This window comes from Lolium perenne, chromosome 6 (genome assembly GCF_019359855.2).
Source record: "Lolium perenne isolate Kyuss_39 chromosome 6, Kyuss_2.0, whole genome shotgun sequence".
NCBI classification, from domain to species: domain Eukaryota; kingdom Viridiplantae; phylum Streptophyta; class Magnoliopsida; order Poales; family Poaceae; genus Lolium; species Lolium perenne.
In genome coordinates, this window is record NC_067249.2 from 37,561,858 (window position 1) to 37,567,942 (window position 6,085).

The window sequence follows — 6,085 nt, forward strand, 5'->3', positions numbered from 1 at the left end:
TTGAGATTCTTGTAATTACTCGTGTTCTTTTTATTTCTTTTGGGTGAAAGACAGAACATATTCTTCATTCTATGATGTAATATTCTCCAAATTGATATTTGTTATTCAATCTCGAAATAATGTAGCCAAGTTGTATTTTGATATGGTCATTGTGTCTTGTGCAAATGCATTTTTTTTCCAGGTAAAACACGGTTTACACCGACTAGTACATAACATGGATTGATACACGGCTAAAATGGTCAGTCACACACGGTAAACCGGCCTTACCGTTACTATGTAATGGTGGGCGATGCATAGTTGAATAAAACGTGTGCGATAGAGCCTCCTTTCACACACGGTCTTCTTTCCCTAATCGTTTTCGATGCGGAAGGGCCATCACAAAATGTTTTCTTACACCCGACTATAAGACACTTGTAAGATCGCATAGGATGAAGTTTGAGACAGTTGTATGTATTTATCGCAGATGACACACATTTGTTTCAACCACCCATATGCTTTCTACGAGAATCACGGATGTTTTCCGTTTGTAACAATCATTACTCAGTTGTATCCAGTAGCCCATAATTCAACATTGCATGCAAATACATTAGCCAAACTCACTTTTATTTGACTGTACATTTCATATACCAGATATTGTATGCATGTATCTCGACATATATTCAATTGGTAGCTACAAAAGGAGAGTTCTATAGAAATAGTTCTTAGTTACGTCGTTGTGTCCATCCATCAGAAGATTTTGTTGCAAATGCTCAACCTTTGTTGGGAATCTTCAATGGTATTGTCATCACCTGTGTGATATTTTGGAAACATTGCATAAGACACTCTGAACTAAAACGTGTTTCTTTTACAGTGGAGTGAAACATCACAATAGTGACGGGTCGAGGCATGCATATCCCATAGTCGAGGCACAACTTCTCGTAGTGGGCAACCCTGATATCTCGTCGCAATCATTAAATACTGCACAAACAAACCATTAGAGTAAGAATATAAATATACCAAACACATGATTGCTAGAATTAAACTATTTAAGTAAAAATGATTTGGGATCTTACTAATTGGGAGTGAAATATGAGAGTGGCCCTAACCAGCTAATAAAATTCTTATGCATACACAATATGTAACATATAGATCTAACAATCTAATCCTAGCATATATACAACATAACATATATATCAAGGTAGCTTACACATCATGATCACAAAACACCTAGCCTTGCTAACTGCGCTAACGAGTAAAAAAAACTGAATCCTAACACAATATTTTAATAGCTAATCGTGTTACGTATCAGATATGTAGTCTATATAAATATAAATGCATGAGAAAGAAGGTCTACCTTCAGGCAGGAGTCGTGTGTAGATGATCGATCTAGCGAGGACAAGCCGGCGAGAACGAACCGGCTTGACTGGAGTTATCGTCATTCGACTGCGCGGTTCGGCCTGCGCAAATGAAGAAGAAGCTAGCTAGCTTCCGCATCGCCGACCGGGTGACTCCGGGGGAGCAAGGTGTGTCCCGCGTCTTCCTAAATCTGGAGTCGGCTGTCGTGGAGTGAGTCCGGACAAGGGTCGTGTTGGTCCTTATATATCGAAAAAGAAGGTAGGGTTGGGTTTGTTGGGCCCAAATGGACCCATTTTCACACACGCTTACTCTGAATAAGCCATATCCATTGCAGATGCATCGCACATGGTTAACATTGTAGGGATTCGTAGCATAGAAAACAAAAAATTTCCTACCGCGAGAACGCAATACAACCCAAGATGCAATCTAGAATATGGTAGCAACGAGGGGATGAACGAGACTAACCCTTGAAGAATTCCAAAGCCTACGAGATTAGATCTCGTTGTTGCAGAAGATGATCACTTGCCACTTTCAAAAGCGCGTAGAAGATCTTGACGGTGCCACAATCGGGCAGCACCTCCGCACTCGGTCACACGTTCGGTGTTGATGAAGACGACGTCCTTCTCCCCGTTCCAGCGGGCAGCGGAACTAGTAGATCCTCCTTGGAATCTCGGCAGCACGACGGCGTGGTGACGGTGTCGATGGAGATCTCCGGCGGAGCTTCGCTAAGCGTATGCGGGAGAGGTGGTGGAGGAGGGGCGGCTAGGGTTTGGAAGAGGGGGGCGCCGACCACTATAGGGGTGCGACCAACTAGGGCTTGGTGTGTCCGGCCCCCTCCCCTTGTCACTCTTTTTATAGGTGGAACCCCCAAGAGTTGGTCTACAAGTCTTCGAATAAGACCCCAAACCAAAACCTTCCATGTGATATGAAACCTACCCAAGGTGGGATTCCCACTCAAGGTGGGATTCCCACCTTTCCTTGGAGGGGGGTGGCCGGCCACCTTGGTGGAGTTCACCTGGGACTCCACCCCCTTAGGGTTGGCCGGCCATGCTTGGTGGAGTCCCTTCGGGACTCCGCCTTCCATAGTGACACTACTAGGGAAAGGCTTATAGCCGCACTCCTTACCGCCGGCAAATACGATTTAAAGATGCCAGCGGTAATGCCTTCCAGGGGGTTTCAATTGGGCCTGGCCTTACCGCCGGCGATTTGGCCCAGAAGCGCCGGTGGTAGCGAGCTCTACCGCCGGCGAACACGAAGCGAATATGCCAGGGATAACGAGTGTCAGGATGGGCCACCCAGCCCGCACTTACCGCCGGCGTTTGTGAACCGTAGGTGCCGGCGGTAATAGGCCCTACCGCTGGCAATCGTGGCCAGTGCCAGATGGATTTCGCCGGGGCTAACCCCGTGGACCACCCTTTTCATTTTGCCTAGCACGCGTCCAGCCCGTCGGTTGCTCCCCAACCCCCACTCGATCCAGTCCCACGCCAAATCCAAAACCCTAGCCCCGCCCCGCTCTACGCCTCCGCCCTAGCCGCCGCCGTCCTCGCCGCCGCCATGCCCCCGGCCGCCATCGCCCTCATCCGCTTCGTCTTCCCCTCCGAGCGACTCCCCTACTGGCTCCGCGTCGCCCTGGCCGAGGCCCCTCCGCTGGCCTCCCCCTCGCCTCCCCTCTCCTCGCCGCCCGCCTCGGCTCGGACCTCCACCTCCCTCTCCCTCTCCGCTCCACACCAGAGCCTCGGCTCGGACCTCCACCTCCCTCTCCCTCTCCGCTCCACACCAGAGCCTTGGCGGCCCGTTGCGAGCTACAGGTTCGAGACGGCAAGTCCGCCGCGTGTCCGTCTGAGTGGGACAAGTCGTCCTCGTTCTCGTCCCCGCTTGCCGCAGAAACTGACAGCCGGCTCTCTTCCCTCCCCCGCCGCAGAATCGGAATTTCTCCTCTCCCGCCGCCACCCCACCCCACCCCACCTCCGCCGTGACGCTTCCTCCTGGATCCACCTATTCGCGGCTTCGATTCCCTTCATTTGGACTCCGTCAGTCGATCGAGATACCTCCCTTCTCTTCTTGTTTTCCTAATTTACTCTTTTCCTCTTCTTGCTTGTATTATTGCTCGTGCTCCTCTCAATCCCCGCGTTAGGCCTAGCTGGGGCTACCGGATCCATCGGCCGAGCATGGAGCCTTCAGCACAGGGAGAGCCCTCTACTTCTGCATCGGTATGTAGTACGCGTGTTGATTTCTACTTCTGCTGTCACTACTTACCATCTTCCTATGCCTTGAAGAATTTGATGTTCAGATATTACCTGGGTCGGTTAGGAATCAAGAAAATCTTTTGTTGTCATGATAGGTATGGTATGAGGCAGCATAGTTCTTGCCTAACTGCCTCCCATACTGAACCTGAACATTCAACTGCATATCCTTATCCTACATCAGTACCCCTCTTTGTTATTTTTTTACATATTCAAAGTTCAGGTCTGAAGTAAGGCTTTGGTGACATCAAATTTACCACATTGTATCTGTAAAAATGTAAGCATGCCCCTCAGTCCGTCGCTAGCTCAAGTGTTGAATTGATCAACTTCATGTACTATAGAATTTCTGCAACATTAAACTTGGTTATCACTTCATTTATCGCTTTTGGCACACGCCATGCTTGGTTACTTCAAGAGATTTTACCTACATATCGCCTTAGTAATGGTGAACTCTCTTGAAGTAACAGAGAACAACATACCAAGTGAAATTACTAAGGCGATATGGTGAACTCTCTTCTGCTACTTCCTTACTAGCATGCAGCTATTTTTTCTTTGTATACATGTTTATAGCAGATAGTGAACACTAGCACTCCCACTTCGTTCTATTACCACTTTGATTCGTTACCATTACATTTATTGCTCAAACTTGGTTAATTTCCTTCTTTTGAGGTTGAGTTTAATTTGCTAAATGCCTACAACACATGCATTGTATGTACTCCGAAAATGTTGCAGAATACTTAACCAGTTTTACGTTACTTGTATTACTTCTAGCTTCACCCCTTGTTTGAATGATTGAATTGTATCACCTGCAGGCTATGTGGCCATGGGGTGGGAGTTGTATCCAAGGGCAGTGCCGAGCTCCAAGCGTGATTGAATTGTATCTCCGGCTGCTGGTGAGACCCATCTCCTCCTTTGTTACTAGCAGCACAAGTTTTGCATTCTTGCACAAGTTCTGTTAAATTGGGAACTGTGAGCAATGTTCTGATTAATTAATTGCTACTGATAGCATGTCAAGACAACAAATTTACGACCATGCGATCTTCTTTTACCTTACATGTTACATGTTACAATATATGGCCTTCTTTTATCTAGTTTTCCATTGTTCAACTTCATTGGCGCTATATTTGTGTTTGTACTGTTATTAAAGGAATTATATTACTCGAAGTTTTCTTATAACACAACTGCATTGGTTCGTTCGACAATTATACCATTCTCAAGTAATGAGCTGCTACTGGAAATGCGGATATAACATAGAATTATATTCATTCGTTAAAGCACTGTATGATAGTGTGGTTCTCTGTGGTATTCGAAACTATGGTGTAGTGAAATCATATGGTTGATCTAGTATTTTGAGAAAAGGTTTTGCATCTGTCAGTGCTAGGTGTGGCTGGTACATCAGGTCCCATCTCCTAACCTTCAAATGACGACAACCTTTTAAGTGTCTGATGGAACGCTGAAAAAACTTGACGGTTGCCCTGTGACTTAACTGGAACAAGGTTTTGTTGTTATTGAAATGTGTCATGAGTATGATGTGCTTGGTTTTTAAGTTCCATCTATTATTTTGAAAGCCACTAAATATAATTTCCACCCCTTTCCTGTGATCGATTTGCTAAGAATATGATTGTGAGATATATAATCATTGATTCTCTAATGTTAAATTGGTAATGGTACAATATTGCTTGCTAGTGTCAATCTTTTTATTGCTTTGTGTTGGAGTAACTGCAATAAATTTAGTGCTTGTGTACACTGTAAAAAAATGCAGTTAGCTGAACTTGCTTAATAAAAATTTAGTATAGCGTTGTTCTGGTGGAGGAGTGCAATTTCGATCCAAACTTGGTGGTTTCATTCTCGCTGATGTTGTTTTGTTGCTTACACAGATTTCCTGCTGCTAGGGAGGCGTTGCTACTGCTGTTGGTCTTGGGGCGGCGAGGTGCCAGGCAAAGGAGGCGAGGAGCTGGGGGTGCGAGATACTGGGACGATCGTCAACGAGATCATGGGATGATCTACCGCGGTGCTTGCCGGAGGAGATCAGGGCGGTGCTGACTGGGGGCGAAGGAGCTGCTGGGGTCAGTGATGGATCTGTGGGTTGAGGAGGTGCTGGGACGGCCATGGATCTGTGGGCGGAGGAGCTGTTGGGGACATATCGATTTTTTGTTTGTAAAATGAACATACAGAATGGCTGACGTGTCTATTTGTGTTTCCATGTGTTCGAATGAAATCTAAAGTACTATTCATACGTTTGATACCTGCCTATTTTTTTTTGTTTCCTGATTTACTTACCACTGGCATATTCGTGATTCGCCAGCGGTAATCCATGTTATCCCCGGCGAATAGGATAGGCGCTAGTGGTATCCTATTACCGCCGGCGAGTATGGGAAAGTGCCAGGGGTAATCTCATATTACCGCCGGCAAATACGAAAGCGCCGGGGGTAACCCCTTACCACCGGCGAGGTGATCGCCGGCGAATCCGAAAGTGCCGGCGGTAAGCCTTTTCAACTCGCCGGTGG

The 6,085-nt window shown here is 46.6% G+C and overlaps 1 long non-coding RNA gene across 1 annotated transcript; it reads left to right on the forward strand.

The window, feature by feature from the left end:
- Positions 1–3,073: 3,073 nt before the first annotated feature.
- LOC127308328 (uncharacterized) lies at positions 3,074–5,821 on the forward strand. Its single transcript, XR_007856422.1, has 2 exons — positions 3,074–4,471; positions 5,456–5,821. It is a non-coding gene; the product is annotated as an uncharacterized lncRNA (long non-coding RNA).
- Positions 5,822–6,085: the final 264 nt, after the last annotated feature.